This window comes from Rutidosis leptorrhynchoides, chromosome 4 (genome assembly GCF_046630445.1).
Source record: "Rutidosis leptorrhynchoides isolate AG116_Rl617_1_P2 chromosome 4, CSIRO_AGI_Rlap_v1, whole genome shotgun sequence".
NCBI lineage: Eukaryota > Viridiplantae > Streptophyta > Magnoliopsida > Asterales > Asteraceae > Rutidosis > Rutidosis leptorrhynchoides.
This window is the reverse complement of record NC_092336.1, coordinates 414,607,213-414,630,941: the sequence shown is the minus strand read 5'-3', so window position 1 is coordinate 414,630,941 and position 23,729 is coordinate 414,607,213. Positions and strand designations below refer to the sequence as shown.

At 33.1% G+C, this 23,729-nt stretch overlaps 1 pseudogene; it reads right to left on the bottom strand.

Moving 5' to 3' along the window:
* Window positions 1–12,090: 12,090 nt before the first annotated feature.
* Window positions 12,091–14,432, bottom strand: LOC139842025 (protein FAR1-RELATED SEQUENCE 5-like; annotated as a pseudogene).
* Window positions 14,433–23,729: the final 9,297 nt, after the last annotated feature.

The following is a 23,729-nucleotide window of genomic DNA, read 5'->3' as shown; positions in this document are numbered from 1 at the left end:
CCATAGGAACGTAATAGTAACATTCCCATGTTGAGTGATAATCTCCACAGATTTCACAACCAGTTATTGTTTCATCGTTCGCGATCCAAGATTGACTGAATGAATTGTCATCAACACTCGGTTGAGAGTATTGATTTAATTGATTTTGGAATTCAAAAAGAGTTTCCAAGGCCTTGCTTTCAAAATTTTCCATTTTATTGCGATGGCCAAATTTTAGCTACAATGTGGTACAATCACGAATTATCCTATTAGTTATAAAATTTAGAAAAACTTATATAAGTTATCCAATTAATAGACTTTTCTGATTTTGCCCACGTTTCGAATAGCCAAAAGATGCAGCAGGTAGCCAGGACCCTTTAAATCGGAAGCCCACAACTAGCCACTAACAAATCCAACTATTACTACGAACCAGAAAAATGTCAACGTCCATTAATTTAACCACTTAAATAATTTTTCTTTCCGTTTGGAGAATTAGATAAGAAGTAGAGAAAATTCTAAGTCCTAAAAACTAGAATGTCGAGAAATAAGAAAGAAAAAGATTGCGCGTCGAAAAGTGTCGAAAAATAAAAATAAGAAAAAAAAACGTCGGAACTTAAAAGTCTAAAAATTATATCTAAAAAGTTGCGCCTAAAGGTATACAGGTAAAACTAAAGCGAAAAACGGCGTCGCAAAATTCTAAAGCACCTAAATCTTAGTCTAAGGAATAAGCACTTAAGGGATTTTACGGCAATGCCTAAAAATTCTAGAAATAAAAATGAAACTACGGCAAAAACTAGACTTAAAACTAAGCACGAATGATAAAAATACAAAAATTACGCTAAAAATAAATAAAAGATACAAAATATAAAAGTTAATAAAAAGTTTATAAAAATTATTAGATTTATAAAAATATTATTTTTATATTTTATATTATAAAAGTATTAAGTTTATAAATTTAAAACTAATTAAAAGTAAATATAAATTAAATTATCTAAAAATAATAATAATAATAATAAAAACTAGGGTTATAATAATAATAATAAAATAAAACGTAATAAATGCGTTTTTAGGTCAAGTGAGTGGGCCTGTCAGAACCCCTCATGCGACTCGCATGGGTCTAAGAGAAAAGGTCATGCGACTCGCATGACCTGCTGGTTCAGTTCAAGAAGGGTTCAAAAATGACAGGTCAGTTCGTATTTATTATTTATTATTTATTATTTATTTTTATTTTGTTTTATATTTAAAGTAAAATATATATAAAATAAATAAAAATTTATATTTTTATAAAACTAAAAATAGAAATATTTTATATTTTCATAAATAAAAATCTTAAAAATATATAAAAGCAATTATTTTTTTTTTTTCGGTTTTTAAATTTTTAAATTTTTTTTTTTTTTTTTTTATAGATTTTATATTGTTTTTCTAAAAATGTAAATAAATATTTCGCCGACTCCCCGGCAGCGGCGCCAAAAACTTGATGTGGTAGCACGGGGTTACAAAATAGTGTATATTTTTAATACGGAATGCTACAAAATTTAACAAGTTTTAATTAAATATTTACAAAATGGATATACCAAAACCTTGCTACAACACAATAGGCAGTGTACCTAGTCGCGAAGTAGTATAGTTTTTAGTAAGTCCGGTTCGTTCCACAGGGAGACGGGCTTATGAAACACTTTATTTTTATATAACAATATATAAATATAAATATAAAAAGGGGGTTTTTACCGTTTAATGACTGGTTTGTCGATTTTATAACTTTAGTCGCAGTTAAAAGCTAATGCAAAATATTAAAAATAACTAAAAACTTAATTTAAAGAGTAAAGTAAATGACGATAATTAAAATGACAGAAATTAAAGTGCGAAAATTAAAAGTGCAATTAAATATGAAATAAAAGGGATTATATATGAAATAAAAGAATTATGCTTATTTAAACTTCCGTAATCATGATGTTTGACGTGTTGATTTTAGTTTTATGCCCATGGGTTAATTGTCCTTTGTCCTGGTTTATTTAATATGTCCGTCTGGTTTTTGTCCATAACAGTCCATCAGTCATAAATATAAAATGCGAGTGTCCTCATCAAATTATTCTTATACCCGAAGTTAAATATTCCAACTAATTGGGGATTCGAATTGTAACAAGGTTTTAATACTTTGTTTAATGAATACACCAGGATATCGACTGCGTGTAAACCAAGGTTTTACTACTTTGTTAACAATTACACCAATTACCCTTGAATGTAATTTCACCCCTGTTTTAATTATTCTAGTGGCTATTAATCCATTCCCGTGTCCGGTTAAATGAACGATTATTCGTACATATAAATACCCCGCCCATCGTGTCCGATCGAGTGTATATGGTAATTTATAGGGACGCCCAATTGTAAATCTTTATATTAACATTAACAAACTATCATTTAGTTAAACAAATATAAAGCCCATTAATAGCCCATAGTCTAATTTCCACAAGTGTCGTTCTTTTGTCCAAACCCCAATTATGGTACAAAGTCCAATTACCCAATTTTAGTAATTAGCCCAACATCATGATTACTTTGGCTCAAATAAGCATAATAATAACTTAGTTACGAGACATTAATTTAAAAAGGAGAACATAACTTACATTGAGTATTTATCGCGTAGTGTTACACGGACAGAATTTCGACTTCAAAAACCCGTAAAATAACCTTTACATAACCCGAACTAATCTAATATAACACTAATCTATACTATATATATATATTTATTTATTTATTATCTTATGGAGTATTATTATTATTATGTTGGTGTGGTAAAAACGAACGAAAACTGGCAAATTTATAGACCAGGCCTGATTCTGATCCTCATGCGACTCGCATGGGTTTATGCCTATTTGCCATGCGACTCGCATGGCCACGCTGGACAGCTCACATATCTTTTGTCTTCTTGTTCGTCGACATATTTATTAAATATATATAAAATATAAATAATTTTAATAATTATTTATATATTATATTATATTTATGTGCATAGTAGACTAGATATTTTTGGTCCATTGCGTCGGGCGTTTCTTCTTGGCTCGGGTCCCGGTTCCGGATTTTCGGACGTCCTTGCGTACTATTTTATATCGTGTACTTTGCGTTTCGTAACTTGTACTCTTGTTATTTTTAGACGTTCCTCATCAATAATTTGAACCATTTTAATTGTATCTTGTACATTTGAGCATTTTGGACCTTTCCGTCTTCAAATCTTCATTTTCGCCTTTTGTCTTCGCACTTATTTAATATAAACGAATATTACTTGAATATGGAACAATTGCAACTAAAATCTTGTCTTTCTTGGGGGATAATGTTATGAAATATATGTTCCTTTTTAGCCTTATCAATGAACAATGCTTCTATGAAAATTTAACCTAGATGTATAATGAACCCTAGAATCATTCATTATTAAATTAACGCATAGATAGGTACTACTACAATCGTTTCCAAGTTGTTCTTCAAGAATAATTTTGATTGTTTGCATCAATTTAGGTTTTGATTCATTCTAGTTAGGGTTTCTTCATAACCCTAATTCATCATACAAACACAATTGAATGCAAGGAAAGCAAGGATTAATCATATCGAAAGTAGGAATTGAAATTGAAGGAATGAGCATTCTTCTCCGTGCGGCCGATCTCCTCAGCCGTGTGTAAGTGTGTGTGTTTTGAAGTGGGTTGAAAAGAAATAAAAGTGATGGTTTAATTTAATTTAAAACATAATCAGACCACGCACGGTCGAAGCACGGTCGACCGTGGTGTTAGCCATGCAGATGTTTTTACACGTACAGGACAGGAATCTGCGGTCGGGTATACGGTCATCCTTCTGATCACTTATTTCTTCACTTCTTCTTTCTTCGAACGTGTTTTGACGATTCTTAGGTTCTATAGAATACTTGAGGACAAGTTTTCTTTTCCTAACATTGAATGATTACATCCTACCGATGTTTAATCATCAATGACACGTAATATATTTTATATATATATATATATTCATATTCAATCATCCACATAGTATACACAAAAAGCATCAATCTAGTATTTAGCATGCAATACATATTTTCACATAAATACACAATCCTAAGGCAAGTAAGCTTCTACACTAATCTTTTAAAATCACTTTTTAAAAACAATTTTGCATTTGTAAGAAAAACCTTTCATTAATACAAAGTCTTTTTGAGAAGATTATTCTCATTAGCATTTTGATCATTTATTTTGATTGATTTTAAGATTACCCAATCCTTGACTTATCCCTACCATGGAATTACTAGCTTGGTCCATTTTTCCCATATTTTCAATTTTCCTAATAATAGATAATGGACTTTGATTACACGATTTGTGTTTGCTAGAGTCGTGACATACATTCATTTTATGTTTATCTCTTGATGAATCACAAATAGTTATCCTTTCAATTTTTCTTTTCAAGGTGTTATTTTCATCAATTAAAATTTTGTTAAGTTGTCTAACTTTGTGTAATTCTTTCTCCAAAAATTTTACTTTGTCACGACTACTACATACACAAATTTAATAGTCTTGTAATCATCTAACAATTCTTCATAATTAGAAGGATAGAACATTTGAACCTATTGCAATCCATGCTTGAGACATCATCTTCTTTGAATGGAGATTCAACCTCTTCTTCACTTTGACCATCTTGATCCAAATCATTCCAAGAACTCATGAGGCAAAAGTCTTCATTTCCATTCAACCCTTTTGCTTGAAAATCACCAACCTTTTCCAAACCCTTCTCTATTCCTTTACCCTTTAAACTCCTAGAGTTTAAATCTTCTTGAGAATATAGTGAGTCCCAAAATTCTTTTGCACTTTTACATGAGATTATCTTTAATCTTTCTTCACTAGGAAGAATTCCATGAAGTAGTGAAATTGCATCAAATTATTTCAAAACATCATTGTTTTGAAATGTTGACTTCACTAGTCTTGAACTAGCTTGTGGTACAAAATCTCCTACTTTGATTATTCTCCACAAGTAGTAATCCTTGGATTTGAGATAAGACTCAAATCTTAATTTCCACACATCAATATCCATCTTATCAAAGATTGGTGCTTCTTTCATCAATTCTTCCAAATATCCCATAGTTTGAGTTGATCTGAGAATCGTTGACTCAAGTTTTTGCACAAAACAAATTTTGATGCTTTCGCAATCGTTTATAGTTCAATGATTTGAGCAACCACTCTGAAATCAATTGTAAGTAACTAGAGGGAGGGGGGTGAATAGTTACTTGATACGTTTTTAACACTTTTTCGATTGATTACCAAATTCGATTTAACTTTGATCAATCAACTCAACTCAAACTTGATGTGTATAGTGTATATGTTCAAAATGATAAATGAAGTAATGTAAAGAACATAGACACAAGGATTTATAGTGGTTCGGGTGGATGTTAACTAATCCACTTTAATCCACTCCCCGATTACACTAATCGGGATTTGTTGCTTCACTAAGCACTTTTCTCCAAACCCGGTGGAGATCCGATTTACAAGTCTTCAACTTCTTTGGTAGACAACAAACCTAATCTTTCTATCCCTTTGAAAGATCAACTCCAACCTAGATCAACTTGTCTTCACCTTGGACAAGTATTAATCTCCAATCTCCAAATAAGATTAATCAACTTCCTAAGTCCCTTTAAGGAAGTAGATTACTAAGCTAGCATATGCTTCTACTAATTGAAGTTACAAGACTTATATACTTTGCAATGATGATCCTAAGACAATACTAGGACATATATTACATTAAGTAAACTCACAAGATAAATGATTTTGATTAGTAAGTTTATAACGACCCAATTCTATATCTATAAGATCATAGAATCTTCTCTTGCTTAATCACATTTGAGTAGTAATTGATGCACTTGTGATCACTGGAAATAAGCCTTTGAAATATGCAAGTGGGTCTGCTTCAAATGCTCTTAAATGTTTGCCTTTTATAGTGGGATTCAAAAAATAGCCGTTGACACATGGTTGCCATCACGGTCAACCGTGGTGCAACCGTGCGTGCTCCAGTCCAAATTTGGTATCTGTTGTATAGCCGTTTGACTCAAATTCGAACACCACATTTTGGCACCTTTACTCCTTCTAGCACCTGCAAAAGAAACCAAACATCATATACAAGTACTATATGCATTAAGTGTGTGAGATTTGGTCTTACTGCATGAAAGTGACTAATCATTCTAAAAGTGACAAACCCAACATTCTTGGAGAAGTGTCTTGATTGATATTTTGGAAAATCTCAGTTTGGTCAAGATTTAGTTAGTCACTTTAATGCCTTTGGTTCAATTCTAAAGACTAGTCACTATGTCATTAACTTCCTAGTTTCAATTAATCACAAGTCATGTTCTATTTGAGTTTAGTTTAGAGATTAATTGAATAATGTCTCTATAAGATAATCATGAAATATGTAGAGACATCAAAGTTAAGTCTTAAGTAATCACCCTTAGTTACTTAGACTAGACCACATAGACAAATGACTATACTTTCATTGTGAACTATTTTACACTTAATCTATTGGAGTAGGTTAGTTACTTGAATCCTAACTAGTGAGCACATACCAAACATATTAATCAAGTTGACACGTTTATAAGTATTAATCATATTGGCAAGTAGCAAGTAATACTCACATAGCAAGAGATAGTTATTCTAGAATCAATCATATAGATACTTGCACAACTTATAATTCAAGCTTTAACAAGTTTAAGTGCAATATAACATATTGCTTGATTAATGTGTAAGCACACATTAATGTCCAACACATGCACAAAGGAAGAGAAATCTCTAGTTGGGACTTGGTGACCATCCTAAATGTATCTAAGTGTGTTTTAGGATTACAAGTCATTACTAGTTAACCTTGAGAGCATTGTTCCTCATTTAGCCTTAATTAATCGCTAAGTTATTTCTAATAGCAATTATTGTTCTAGTGATATTGGCTTAAGTGTGTTGGTACTTGATGATCATATTAAGAATATCTAGATAAGAAGTAAGATCACAAGTTGTTGATTAACACTTATGTGTTATGCCTAATCTTGGTTAATTTATCATTAAAATGTCATTAGGCGTATTTAATCACAATTAGTGTTTTTATGACCAAAACTCAATTGAGTATGGAGAAGGCATCTTTTCTAAGCATGTTGAGAAAGGTTTCATGAATTATAGATGTCGGGAACTAGTTAAACTTTATTTGGTCAAAAACGGTAACAGAGAAAACTGCGGTCGCACTGCGGTTAACCGTGGTGGCGACCGTGCAACTTGTTTTCACAAAATTGCGTTGCAGTTCAGTTTGGGGTTTCACGGTTGACTATGCGGTCGACCGTACCTCGACCGTGTGTTTAGCTGAACTTTTAATTTCATTCTTTAGCCTATGTTTGACTTGGTCGTTTGCAAGATAAAGTATGGATTAGTGACCTTGCATGTTTTATGTTAAGATGTCAGTCATCACTTATGCATATGTGTGTGTCATCATCAAAACATATTCTTTGTTTAATCATCATACTTAAGTTTGTCGTTTAGTTCATTAACCAACACATGTGTTTGTATACAGTTACAAACCATTTATACAAACCATTTACAGTCCATTCCACATATTTACAAACCATTACAATCCATTCCACATACTTACAAACATTCATAATCCATAAGTACTTGCAAGTTATGTTAATCATGAATAATTACAAATGATCTAATCATATTCAGATCGCGCGTTATGGCGGAGTATTTCGACTTTCATATTCATATTAACGTAGAGTTATGTTTTGACAGAAGAAAAAACTTCCCATGTTGTAAGCCCGTTTTAGATGTCGGTGTGCTCAGCTTTTTTAAAAAAGCATCCGTTTCGAACGTAGCTAGTTTCGTTTTGTTCGTAAAATTATTTTGAGTTTAATGGTGACGTCGGTGAAAAGTAACTCGCGACAAACAGGAAGATATAACTCGTTAAAGATTGTGGTGGTTTTGTGGGGTATTTATGAATTAAATATTAAATTTACGTTTTACACCCGTGGAAGTTACGGTTTATACCCCTGAGAGATTTACGATTTCATCCCTGAAGGTGGGGGCTGAAATGGAAAATGCAATGTGAAAGAAGGTATGGAAACGTCAAGTTTTTTAAGGAGAACGACAATCATGGATTTTGCTAATATAGGTAAAAAAAAATATTATAATTTATAATAAAGTAGTAGCATGTAAAAATAAACAATTAAAAAAATAAAGAAGGAAAAAACTCATGTGATCATTGTGCGGCAAATAAATAAATGCCATGTCAATGTTGGGATGGGTCCGATGTATGTGCGTGTGTTTTGTGGTCTTCAAACGGATTCAAATCTAAGGTGCTGTTTCGTCTTTTGCAAAGCCACACCTATTTGTGATTGGTTGTATATGACTTACAAAATAAAAGAAAAATAAAAATAAAATGTAAAATGACATTTTAGGCCAATCACTACAGTTAGGGATGGCAATGGATCGAATATGGATCGGGTGATGCCGTATCCATATCCATATCCATTTAGATTTTGTTCATCCATATCCATATCCATTTAGTTTCAAGTCATCCATCCATATCCATATCCAATAGATTAAGCGGGTTAATGGATATCCAATTAATATTTAAAAAATGTTATAATATTTTCTAATATGCGATTAAAATAAAAACGTAGTATAACAAAAATAAATATAACATGACATAGTTAAAATCTATCCATAAGAATGTGTAATATTTGTCGAAGATATACCGAAATTTGTTAAATTTACTATAAAACATATATTATGAAAAACTAAATACGAAATTTGTAAGTTTATTGTGTTAGATATACGTGTTTTATTGTAATAGGGTTGAAATCAAAATGTTAATAAAATGGTAAATGAACTTGTAATAATAAATATGTAAGCATATATCTATATTTATGTATTTCTATATGTATTTCGGGTGGTAATGGATATATCCATGGATGAAACTTTTCATCCATGTCCATATCCATATCCATTTAGGTTCATCCATATCCGTATCCATATCCATTTAAGTTCATCCATATCCATCACGAAGCGGATGGATCGGGTGGACATCCACCAGATCGGGTGGTCATTGCCATCCCTAACTACATTAGATGATACAGGGAGCAGTAGTAACTTTGTCTAATAGTATAAGTGATAATCTTCAAAAGATAAATTGATGATAAATTTGAGTTCACTATAGTACAAACTCTATGCGGAGCAAAACATTTCGATTTTTAAATGTTTTTTAATTTCTAAATTTAGTCTAACTAGTTTATAACCCGCGAATTTGCGGGATTATTTGAAATTTACTTATAAACTAATAAAAGTGCTTATATTTCCTATATTATAAAATGTAAGTCAATAGACTACTTATATGAGCAACATTATTATTTTATGAGAAATTACTGATTTTAAGTGAGTATATAATTGAGTATACCTTATTTTAGAAGAGCGGAATCCCTAACTCACGAAATATAACGCTTAGTATGAAGCATTCATGTACCAAAAGTTATACTAACGAAATCTAATTTGGCTGCCTTATTTTTCAATTGGTATAAATTGTAATGTGCCAAAATTCTATCAATAATGGGACGTGACTCTTTGTCTATACAAATCTTAAATAACATTTAGGAACAATAAAAGCGTTAATGAACACATGTATCATGCTCGAAAGAACAAAAAAAAAAAAAAAAAAAAAAAAAAAAAAAAAAAAATTAGGACTTTTAAAAGTAATTGCTATGAAAAATTTAGGAAGAATTGTAGGTTCTACTTTACATGCGCTACAAGCTCTTTGAAACATTAGAGTACATTTTCAAAATCACAGCACTTCACACAACAAATAAGCATTGAAGCTCATTTGCAAAAGCATTGCCCTTTTCCTTGCTTGCGAACCTTTAAAAGTCCTAAAATAACATTTAAGAACATCTGAACATTAATATCAATATTGCATAAAAGGTTGTTCTTTAAACTTGTTCATTTGCATATGGACGAATATGCAAATTGAACACGTTAGTTTTAATCTTATCCACTTTATAACAAAGATTGCATGAATAAAAAAAAGACTTTCGACATTTTTCACCCAGTTCAACCATTTCCCCTTTAACTAAACTTCTTGTTCAACCCATCAACTTATGTTTTTCGTATGAAATTGCTTCATTTTTTTTTTTTTTTTTTTACAGAAGTTAATTTCATTGTTCTGCATCAAAAACATGATGGCTGGACATGGTGTTTGTATTTCTTATTCTAATAAAATAATTACTTTAGTGGTCCCCGTGTTTTATTTCAAGTTTCACGTGAAGTCCTTGTGTTTTTTTTACTTGGGTGGCTGTGATTTACCAATCTTACGTAGATAGTCCCTCGGTCAAACGTTAACTACTAACATGTTAATTACTAACATGTTCCAAGCACAATAATGTATTTTTGTTATGAAAATCAAAAGTCATGCAAAGTGGCCGACAATATATTTGACTATATCTTGTGATGTTTACATATTGAAAATAAGGAGCATTGTACAGTAAGTTATATATTATAAGGGTAATGTGAATATGGTGCTGTTAGGCATCTAATATTATATGACACTCCTCAGTATAACCCAAAAACTAAAAAACCTAATAAAAACCTCCTACCCACGTTGCTTTCTTCTTCAACGTACCACGTTATACCTATACACAATCCTAATTGTTCATCATAATCAACCTCCCTTCTTAATTATTCAATCAATTTCGTTGTAGAACTACGCAGGTATGATCCTTTATAATTAATCGTTTACATTACACCAGTCGCAATCGATGCTTACCTCTTTTCTAATTCTGTGTATTACTCTTCTTAATTTAATCTTAATATTTATTTTATATTTATACTTATATTCGTGGAAATAAAACCTTGATTGAGATCATCACGTTATTGATTTATATCGATCTTTGTGTTCATCAGGTAGTTTTTTTTTTTTTTTTTTTTTTTTTTTTTTTTTTTTTTTTTTAATTTATGCATGTATCTATGAAGTTTATTTTGCGTATCTGATAGCAATTCATATCGTAGATCCCTTAAATTAAATTTTATTTTTAATGGGTATAGGTCAATTGCACATTTTGTAGATAGCAACCTCATGATTAGGTGCATATCATATGTTTGATGAAATGCCTCAATAGTACTTTCATACATTTTTTAAGAACCCATGTAGTTTACAGATGTATGTAATTGTAATGCTTTAAGATGTGGCTGTTGATCTACTATTAATTTTTCAGGTACGGTTGAAGCTTGTAAACAAAATGTCAGAGCTAGAGCATAAATTGGAAAGATACTTTGTCGGTCCTCTAAAGAAATTAGAATGAGTTATCAAATCAAATGGTCCAGCAACAAGTGCAAGTGTCAAAAGCTTTAGCAGCAAGTGCGATTCTATATTCAAGCTCAAAGTTCTATTCATTTCATGAAAATATTTGTTCCAAAGACGTTATGATTCAAGCTTGATAGTGGTGGCATGATGTTTCTACCATTGTTGTATTTGGATAGTTTATTTGAGTGAGTTGTGTGTTAGGTTTGTTAAGCTAAAGTGAGTGGGTAAAGTCGACTACTAGAATTTTGAGACACAATGTACGATTTTATACCATTCAATAGAAACTAGTTGATTGTATTTTTTACTTCATTTGCATAATGCACAATGCACAATGCACAATGAGTGACTTGCATACGAGCTTGATATATCATGTCATTTAAAAGTATGATCATGGCATACATACAGTTATCCTTCATAAAATATCCAACATAAGGTATGATCTACTTTTAGAAGTATCTTCATCTCAATACATATAATACCATCAGTAAGCAACCAGGCTTGAGTTTAAAAGTATCTTCCTCATAAATTAAACTCAAATGTTAACTGATTCAACAAGCTTGGATGTGCATGTGATATAATAATGTTATCAAGTTTGATTGAAAGTAACCAAACCATAAGTAGTTTCGATGTTTACGAAATAAAGTTCTATCGTTTTTATTCAACAAAAGATTGTAATTTCATCAAAAACTCAAACAATATTTGATAGAAGCTAAGCATAATCTAACAACAACGGCTTGTGCAGCAGCTCTTTTATCGGGTACTAGCAGCGGCTTATGCAGCAGTTCTTTTAGCAGCTTCTGCAGCAGCTTTTTTAGCAGCTTCTGCATCTGCAGCCTGATACAAATAACCATTGATAGACTTCAAAATGAATAAATCAGTAAAGATGAAAAAGAAAGAAGATAATAAATACAAAAAAATTAACCTTATCTATTACCTTCTTTACTGGACACCCATTGATATAGTGACCCAATCCCTTGCAGTGCGAACATGTCCTTTTTTTTGGTGCTTCCAGAGACGATTTGATTCTACTTGCAACTTTAGGACGACCTTTAGTAGTAACAGGCGCCTGAGGATCCCGAACTGATATTTGGGGCACCATGTTTACTTGGGAATAACCTGCTTTAGAATCCCGTGATGAATTTTCAACATATGTTGACTTTTTACGAAGCATTTGTTCGTTTAAAAACTTACCCAAAAGAGTATCCAGTTTCTTCACATCAGAGGGAGACTCTTTAGCTAGTTCGACCACTTTCATATATTTCGATTGAACACACCACAAATTTAAGGCACTAACTTTGTTTTCACCATCTTCAATCATGTTATTGTAATTATCCACTCTATACCTAGCATCAAGTGTCCATCGAGGTAAAATATAATGATCAGGAAGAGTATCTACATGCTTCTTCTTCAATACATATAATATATGTTTGCATAAGATTCCATATGTTTCAAACTTAGAGCAGGAACATGTCACATCAACCTCATCTGACAAACTAATGTTCACAGTTCTCCAATATAATTTCTTAATATTAACTTGACCAACCTTATATTTCACCTCTTCTGAGCTCTTACATAAAGTCTCGTGAGTTAAATTGTTAGTCGCTTGTATCCACTCTTTTTGAAAAACATCAAACATTTTGCTTGTATAACGCGCACCAGCTTTTTCTTCTATTTTATTAACGGAAGAAAGAACCGCCTTCGTGTTCATCGTTTTGAAATCCTCATCTTCTTCCGCAGCTCATCGAGACTCGACAGCTTTATCATACTGGACGACAAATTCGTTCAACATAGTATTAGAATTAACAAATCCATCAAAGAAAGAATGAATGCTCTTGCTTCTTCCACTTGTTGTCATCCCAGCGAAAAAACAATCTTTTAAAAAGACATTTACCCAAAGTGTACGTTGGTTATACATCTCATTTAACCAATTATGATTTTCAAGGTTATACTTATCTCGTAGAGCTAACCACCGGGATTCAAATTCCTCGATTGTATGACTTTTAACCCATTGCTTGTACGTGACTTGAAAATCACTATAACGTGCTTTAAGAGGTCAAAGCTGCTCGGTTTCATGCTTATTAATGTGCCATGAACAATACCGGTGGCGAGCGTTTGGAAAAACTCTTTTGATAGCATTTCTCACTTCTTTATCCTGATCAGTAACTATTGCCGTTGGATGCATGTTAAACATGCACTTTAAGAACTGCTCAAATAGCCAAACAAAAGTTTCTTCTTTTTCATTCTCTAGTAATGCACCTCCGAAAAGTATAGACTGGCCATGATGATTTACACCAACAAAAGGAGAAAACGGCATCTTAAATCTGTTAGTCATATATGTCACATCAAATACGACAACATCTCCAAAATTTATATATGCATCCCGTGACCTCCGTCCGCCCAAAAAATATTTCTTGGAGACCCATCATCAAATAAGTCCACAACCCAATAATGTTTACTATCTACAGAGGCTTTATCTTGGAAATATTTGATAACCCCATAAAGTTCCTTACCTCTATATTTTTTTCGCTCCTCAGATAGGATATCAACACATTGTTTCGAAGTTACATCAGGTGTATGTGGATCTTTCATGGAATTTACAACCTTTTTTATTTGACAAGGCCTCAAGCCATTTTTGCTAAGATCCAACATAAGAGATTTACAAGCCATCGTGCAGTGTGTCTTTCCATGAGAATGGTGTTTCATTACTTTGCTCGGTGTGCTTAATTGATGGTTATGTATATCTGTAAAAGCATCCAAAACCCATTTACCATCTTTATTTTTAGATACTTAAATCATTGCATTACAGCCCGTTCTTGATTCCCTACGACGTTTCTTAACCTTATCATTTGAAGTATCCTTAAATCCTTCTTTGTTACAGACGTATCTCTTTCGGTAAGCCTCATTTGTTATCTTATTTCTATAGGTTGTTCGTATTCGTATTCCAAATCCATGTATAAAAGCATAGCGATTATAAAATGTGTAAGCTTCATCTGGGTCATCAAAAACCATTCCCATGACATGTACATCAGTACCCCTATCATCCTTCTCAAACTCAGGATCCATGTTATCAACATTTTGTTTCTCATTTTTAGACTCGGAACCATTATTGGTGAACGGGGATCCATCATTTACAATATCGTCGTTGTCATGCGTCTCTTTCTCATATAAACCCTGCACCTGTACATCAACTTCTTCCTCATTTTCAGATTCCGAAGTACTATCGTGATTGACTAGATACCCATTTGTGTCAATGTCTTCAATATCAAACATTTTCTGTAGCCAAAACACAATTAGATACATATATAAAATGAACTACCCGCTCCGATTGAAAGCAAACACAAAGACAAACAGTAATATATCGGAGCATGAATTATTGAAAATATTGGTGCATGAATTATAAGCAAACACAAAGACAATCATATTGGTGCAAACACATAGACAAAAACTACCATAAGAAACTATAGTTTAATGATGGATAATTTAACGTAAATATTGCATTTGCCATCAACATAAAAAGATGAATAATTGATTTCTGAAGTAAGACAAAATAATAAATATGGCAATAACTTCGACTTAAGATTGACTATGTAATACACAGAATTAGAAAAGAGGTAAGCATTGATTGCGATTGGTGTAATGTAAACTATCAATTGTAAAGGGATCATACCTGAGTAGTTCTACAACGAAATTGATTGAATAATTAAGAAGGGATGTTGATTATAATGAAAAATTAGGATTGTGAATAGGTATAGTAGGAATGGAGAATGCAGCTACGTGGTACGTTGAAGAAGAAAGCAACGTGGGTAGGAGGTTTTTATTAGGTTTTTTAGTTTTTGGGTTATACGGTGTCGTTTATGTAGGAGTGTCATATAATATTAGATGCCTAACAGCACCATATTCACATTACCCATACTATAAATATGCATCATACGCAATTGTAAATGGTGTACAATTTTCTCAAATATATTTTTCTTCCTCTCTATTTTCTCTCTGCATTACATCAATAGAAATTTATAGGCCACTAAAGGTAGTTATAAACCTACTAAATTATAACACGTTATCAGCACGAAGTGCTCCGTATAATCAAGGTTTATCTAAGTAAGCACAAGTCACTGATCAAGGTAAGAAATTCTTTAACGATATCTTCTATTATTTATTAGTAAGGTAAATATTATTATCATTATAAGTAAAATTATATTACTGTAATCTAACTTTTATTAACTTCACTAACATTTATATTTATGTTATTTAAGTTATATATGGTCGGTTATACCGCCTGAATTATATTTATGTAATCTAACTTTAATTAACTTCACTAACATTTATATTTATGTTATTTAAGTTATATATGGTCGGTTATACCGCCACTACAAGAAAAAACAGAACAGGCGTCGACCCTTTTTTGCGGCGATATGAGGTCGCCGCAAATAAGCCACTAAACGCCAAAAAATTCACGTTCTTTACCTGCTTTTCTGGTCACAGATGGGTCCACCTTTTTTGCGACGATACTTTTTACTCCTCGCCGCAAATAATCGGTAATTTATTTTCTTTTACATTTTCTTTTAATGACAGTCGGTCAAAGAGTTGAATTTTTTTTTTGCGGCGATGTATGTCGCCGCAAATAATGGTTCTTTTTTCCCTCCAATTTTTTCCGGACAAAAAAATTCCCTCCAAATTGCACCTCGCCGCAAAAAAGTCGCCGCAAATAACAAGGATTTTTTTTTCTATTTAACACGCTGAACAACTTATCATCACACACACAATACACACACACACACACACAAACAATACACAAAATGACTATCGTTGCGCCGATGATTGTCTCACTGGAAGTTTATTACGGAAGTAATTTCCGTAATGAAAGGAGAGATTACGATTATGCCCGTAGTTCTCAATCTATATTCAGAGAAATTGATGTTCGCCACGCAGGTTTAGAGGACCTGTTATGTTTTTTGAAAGAAATGGTTCCGTTTGAACACACTGACGTGTTGTATTACGAAGATGACTATGTTTCGGAATTATCCGCTAAATATCTTCGTACCGAAGATGAGTGGAACGGTATAAAAGAGACATTGAATTGGCGTTCCAATCGCATTTCTCCCTATTTAGTTTTCGAAGAAGATGAAGAAATGTTTTAGTATCGTTTAGTATTATTACTAAACTGTTAAGTTTAGTATTATTAGTATCATTTTTATGTTGTATCGTTTATGTTATTGTCATCTTCTAGTTTTCAAGTATTAATTGTATCGTTTTATAAGCAATGTCGAATGAAATCGTTTATGTTATTGTCATTTTCTAGTTTTCAAGTGTTAGTATCGTTTTATAAGCTACCGTTTATGTTATTAGTATCGTTTTTATGTTGTATCGTTTATGTTTTACTTTAATTAACATCGGACAAACGACAAACATTCAATCGAATATTATACAAAGATTGTGAATTAAGCACTGCAAACGACAAACATAAAATAAAGGTCATACGATGTTACTGAATTAAACACACTTCAACATAAATTATTAAATGACGATCTTAAAAAGTTACTGAACTTAAATCACACTACTAACCACGGCGATGATGATGACTACGAGCATCCGACGTAGTGGACGAATTTTCAGAACCCGAGACCGATGCTGCCGAAGTTTCAGCAATGAAGGAAATGTCAATAGGTACCGTACTTAAAAGACGTCGTCCTACAAGACCATTAACCGCACCGATATTAGTAAATAAACGACTAAAAAACGCTCCAAATGGAAGAGGTCTTGTTTCATTATGAAGCTCATTCATTCGGGAAGCGAATAAATGAGAAATATTAACTCTAATATTGTGAGTCATGCACCAGTGAATCAAAGCTTCAGTCATTGACAAACAACTGACATTTGGATCATTGTGGTACATGTTACTTGAGATAACTTCATTTCTTGTGGACGAATATAATCGTCAAGGATGCCCGTACGTACTATGTTCTTGTATGGAACACAAGTACGACATATAAGTATGGTTATTTGATGTGGTACAATACCCTCGGGAAGATCTTGAAGGTCTTCACCGGGATAATAGATATTTATACCATCAAATGGAACGCCCAATAGTGCACCGAATTCTTGAAGATTATCCTCATATGGATGGTCAAAGATTCGAAACCTCACTGTTTGTTCATTAATGAATTGAAAGTTTGAATAGAATTGAAAGACAAGTAGAGGAAACAAGTACTTATTAATCTGAATGAAAGTAAGCCAACCCATTCTTTCGAATTCGTGCTCGATTTCTGGAAGATCTTCTAGATTAACCTCACGACCTTCACTAATAGGTCTACCGATCACAGAGTGATTCATTGTGTAATTGGGATAGAAAACTGAGTTGAGTTGGTGGATACGAAGGAACACATGGGTGTATTGGATAGTCTTTAAATAGCCATAAATATATACTGCCACAAAGTGTTTCCCGCCTAATTAATTAGAAACTAAAACACATTGTTAAATAAGTTAAACTGGAAACTGAAATTAGAAACGTAATCAAGTAACGTCATCAAATAACGTCGTAAAGTAACGTCATCAAGTAACGTTAATAAAGTGATGCCGGTGATGGCGGTGATGAAGATGACGATGATGGACGATGATGGTGATGACGGTGATGGATGATGATGACAGTGATGGATGATGATGACGGTGATGAAGATGACGATGATAACGCTAATGACGGTGATGACGATAATATGTGCGGTCGACTAACTTATAAACTTAAATATAAAAATTACATTTTATATATATTCTACATAAAATAATTAATATATATAAAATAATTATATACGTAAAATAATTAATATATATATATATATCTATATAAAATATTATATATATATATATATATATTTTATACGTAAAATAATTAATATATATAAAATAATTATCCTAATTAATGTATATAAAATAATTATATAAATTAATTAGTAAACTAATTATAATTATTAAAATTTTAAAAAAAATCCTTTTTAGCGGCGACCATCGCCGCAGATAAGCTCCCCCAAAATTTTCACGAAAAATACAAGTTTTCCACACTGACAGGCATATTCTGCGGCGATTTTTAGCGGCGATAATCGCCGCAAAAAAAAATAAAAAAACTTTTACGCAGGAGTTCTGTTAACAGCCCACACTTTACACCCACTTCACCACCAAAAAACCCTGCGGCGATTTATCTTAAAATCCGGCCAAATCCATCAATTTCCACCAAGTTCCTTCTAATTTCTTCACAAATCTATCATCAAAGTTAGTGATTTTCTCATCTTTTCTTGTTTTTTTCTAATTTTTGCTATATCTTCAATTTGTGCAATTTATTTGTTTAATATGCTAATTACTTGTTTAAACTTGCTTCTTTAACATCAATTTCGAATTATGTTGTTAGGGTTCTTAGTTTTTGGAGGATAATTGTTAGTGTTGAATTTTAAATTAGGAATTTGTAAGTTTGAAGTTTAATAATTTTGATTTCATGTGTATGTAAGTAATTTGTATGTTGTAAGTTAGTAATTTGTAAGTTAGATACTTGTATGTTAGTAATTTGTAAGTTAGATAGTTGTTGGTTAGTAATTTGTAAGTTAGATACTTGTAAGCATTTCGTCTTTCAGTCAATTTGTAAGCCAGACAGAAATGAGGATGCTTCAGTTCCCTCACGTAAGCATTTCGTCTTTCAGTCAATTTGTAAACCTATTAGTAAAGGTGAAGATACAGTATTGGATACCCCAGTTAAGGCCAGTATTGATTGGTTCGTACTTAACAACAGCTCCGAGATCGACAAATACAAAGAGTAAGTGTTTTTTTTTCCACCCATGTTTTTTTTGTAAGTTATTTATTCGATGCTCATCCATATTTATCTATATTTTTTTAGGGAATGCACAAGACAATTGTCGCGAGGTGCAAAAATAGAAAAAGAGTTCCCTTCATGATTCAGTGACAAGGTAATTTCCACAATTAAGGCCAATAATGCTTGTCTTATCTTGTCTAACCTCGTTTATTTTGTAGATCAAGTGTTTGCGAGTACAAGACAAATCTCAAGTTAGTGATGAGTTACTTGCTTTGGAACATGGACCAATAAGTGTGACCTCTTACGCCGCTTGCATATGTAACGGTGTGAGGTTTGTGATTAATTGTAGAGATAAACGCCGAACAACTCAGAATAGTGGAATTTCAAGTCCTGGACCTAATGGCACACTATATTATGGTGTGCTAGAAGAAATCTTGGAGCTTCAATATTTGTACGACTGTAATGTTTTTTTTATTTCGATGCAAGTGGTTCAACACCGGTAGCACTGGTTTAGTTACTAAGAATAACATAACTACCATTAATACTCAAAATGAATGGTACAGAAATTCTCAATACATCCTTGCAACACAGGCAAATCTAATCTTTTACCTTGATGACCCGACTAAAAGGAAAGGCCAAATAAGCAAGTATTGGAAGGTTGTTCAAGAAGTCCACCATCGGAACACTTGGGACCGAGATATCTTTGTTGGAGACGACGAATTGGACCTTATACATGCCAACACTTCATCAGATATTCGTTTGTCTTCTAACTTGGAAGAACTCGTTCAAACTAATTTGAGTAGAAACGAAGCAACAATAGTTGAACAGGTCCAAGTAAATTGATGACGTAGGGTTTGGCCCAATTAGGGTCTACGCAATTAACTTGGGCCCCAAGTCAATTAACCCTAATTCCCATCTATAAATATAGGGCAAAACCTACATCAAGTTCACACGCTCCCAATCGCATACACCCTCATGCGGTCATTCAATCCTGCCTCTCACTCTCTCAATGAATGCACGCGGTAGTCATAGCCGGATCTTCTCCTCGATCGTCTTCACGATCGCAACACTAGGGTTTTTTCCTACGGGTCTTGTAGGGTTTTTCTCCCTTTGCCGTCGATAGGTTCCGACTATCGACCAGCGGGCAATTCGTTGGTCACCCTCCCGAGATCATCATCTCGGGTACGGGTTATTCACGGTAACCGGACCGGAGATCAACGACGTTGACGCCTAAAAAAACCCTTTCGCATTGATGTCCGTGTGTATGTTTTCCCTTGGAAAAAATATGCATGAACATTTGGCGCCCACCGTGGGGCACGATGCATTATGTCTCGTGTTTCTACCGTCTATCGTTCGGTTTGAGAAGGTTTGTCTTTTCTTATTGAGCTTTTAATTCGTTATATTCGGTTTAAGTACATGAATATTTAGCGCAGATGTTCGCGCGCTTGCGCAACTGTCCACGCGCTTTTGTCCAGGTTACGCACACTTTGCGCACAGTTGTCAGCGACTTTAGACGCAATTTTCATGCGGTTTTACGCATGGTAGTTCACGTGGTTTCCCTGCGCACTCTGTATGCGATTCTTTGTGCATCTGTTCGCGGGTTTACGCACAGTTGTTTGCGTAGGCTCCTGTGAACTTATTTTCCGCTGCATAATGAGAAGTTCGATACGATACTTGACAAAAATATCATACCGAACTTGGGGGACTTGATGACGTAGGGTTTGGCCCAATTAGGGTCTACGCAATTAACTTGGGCCCCAAGTCAATTAACCCTAATTCCCATCTATAAATATGGGGCAAAACCTACATCAAGTTCACACGCTCCCAATCGCATACACCCTCATGCGGTCATTCAATCCCGCCTCTCACTCTCTCAATGAAAGCACGCGGCAGTCATAGCCGGATCTTCTCCTCGATCGTCTTCACAATCACAACACTAGGGTTTTTTCCTACGGGTCTTGTAGGGTTTTTCTCCCTTTGCCGTCGATAGGTTCCGACTATCGACCGGCGGGCAATTCGTTGGTCACCCTCCCGAGATCATCATCTCAGGTACGGGTTATTCACGGTAACCGGACCGGAGATCAACGACGTTGACGCCTAAAAAAACCCTTTCGCATTGATGTCCGTGTGTATGTTTTCCCTTGGAAAAAATATGCATGAACATAAATGCCATAATCGATCTTGATGTCGATGTAGATAACTATGAAGACGACGATGTGAACAATGAAGACAATCAAGTAGTCAATGATGACGACCAAGAAGTCAATGATGACAACCAAGAAGTCGATGAAGACAATGTGGACGAAGATGCTTTCTGCTATACAGATAGTGATACTAGCGTGAATGAAGACGATGAATGTGAACCTATGGATTATATTAGTGAATGATTTTAGATTGTAATTTGTAAAAACATATTATCTTTAATCGTTATCAATATTTGCTTAAGTTAAATTTGTATGTAATTATATATTCATTTATTTTACTTGTTATCTTTGTATGCGTATTTGTATAGTTGTATATTTTTTTACAGATGGCAGCAGTTGATCGAATGTATGGTAGTGGGAACGATCCTCCAGAACGGGATGATCCTTGGGAGCCATCCAAATCTCACATGTTAGGTAAGAGTTTATTTTCACGCATATAATTGTATACACACACACACACACACACACACACACACATACACACACACATATATATATATATATATATATATATATATATATATATATATGCATACGTATATATATATACGTATATATATATACGTACATATAATTGTATATTTGTTTGTAGTGCCCCGGAGAGGAGGTCGGGGAAAAACCCGCAATCTGCAGCTAAAGAAACTACTTAAAAAACATGGAAAACTTCCGATAGCTTTTGAATATGCTAGCCAGAATATATACAATCCTTATGGCGATAATCAACCATATTTTAGTTCCGTATTAGGAACAACTTTAAACGGCATACCGCTATATTATCCTGAGTGGGAGAATGTACATGAGAAGTATAAGTGTACAATCATTTCGGAACTATCGGTAAATTAAATTTTTTAATATTAACGTAGTATTACGTATATATATATATATATATATATATATATATACACGTACAGTTTTTTCTTTCCTTTTTTTTTCTTTTTTCAAGAACATTATGTTTATATACTACTGTATGTGTATATAATATATAATGTTCTTTGAAAAAAGAAAAAAAAGGGAAACTGTTGTATCTATACACCTAATTGTTGATCAATATTTTGTAGCATTATTTCGACTTAAAGGACCACCTCGAAGGTCCTCACGGGGCCCAAATAACTAATGGTATCCTTGCCTATGCCGGAAAGTTGTATCTAGATAAAAAAACAAAATTCAAGAAGACTTTTTGGGATGACTCAGAGGATATGTCAAAGCCTCCACCCGGGTGCAAAGTTACACAACACGACTGGGATCTTTATAGAAAACACCAAGAAGATGAGAAAACCAAGGAACGAGCTAAAACGAACAAAGATTGTCGAAAACAACAAATGGTCACACCTCATATGGGTAGAAAGTCATTCTCCCAATATCGATATGTACATGTAAGTTAATTTAATATATATATATATATATATATATATATATATATATATATATATATATATATATATATATATATATATATATATATATATATTGTTATTATATATATATATATGTATATATATATGCCTATTATTGTATATATATATATATATATATATATACCTATTATTGTGTGTATATATATATATATATATATATATGCCTATTATTGTGTATATATATATATACATATATTGTTATTAGCTACTTATTAATATTATATACCGTACAACGTAACTTGGAGACAAATGAGCTTGAAAGTTTAATTAAAGCATATAAACGGAACAACACTGATAAAGATGGTAAATTTCGTGGCAACACAGAAGAAAAATATGTAAGTAAATACCTTATAATTCACTAGAACGTTAATTTTTTATATAAGTCAAAACATACTAAAAGTGTTCGTATTATAACTTGGATTATTCTCGTGTTTTAAATATGTAGGATGAAATGGTTGAACTTCTAAATGAGCAAGTTGGTGTAGAAAACCCGATGACCGAACTACAAATCATGAACAAGGTATTGGGGTCACGCCCCGGATGGGAGCGTGGTATCGGTCCACGCATTTCTGGGTCCCGCAGGTCTGTTGATAGCTCAAGTTCAACTTCAAGTCAACGTTTTTACACCGAGGATGAATTTAATTCAAAGTGGCAATTGGAACGTGAGAAAATGAAAGCTGAGCTAAAACAAAGTTTGATTCCGGAAGTGAAGTCCGATTTAACAAAAGAGTTTCAAAAATCCATGAAAGATGCCATTAAAGATTCGGTGAAAAGTTACATAAAAAAGATGTTCTCGGGATCGGGAAGTACAAGCGAAAAGTCCGGGAGCGGAGAGCCCAAGAAAAAGAAGAAAAAAGAAAAGGGCGGTAAAGGAAAAGAACCGGAATTTACTTTGAGAGACGAACCGTTGGATGATTCGGATGATGGTCCGGGAGATGGTACGGAAGATGATGATATTGGAGAAATAAGCAAGGATAATAACGCATGGATGGAACAATA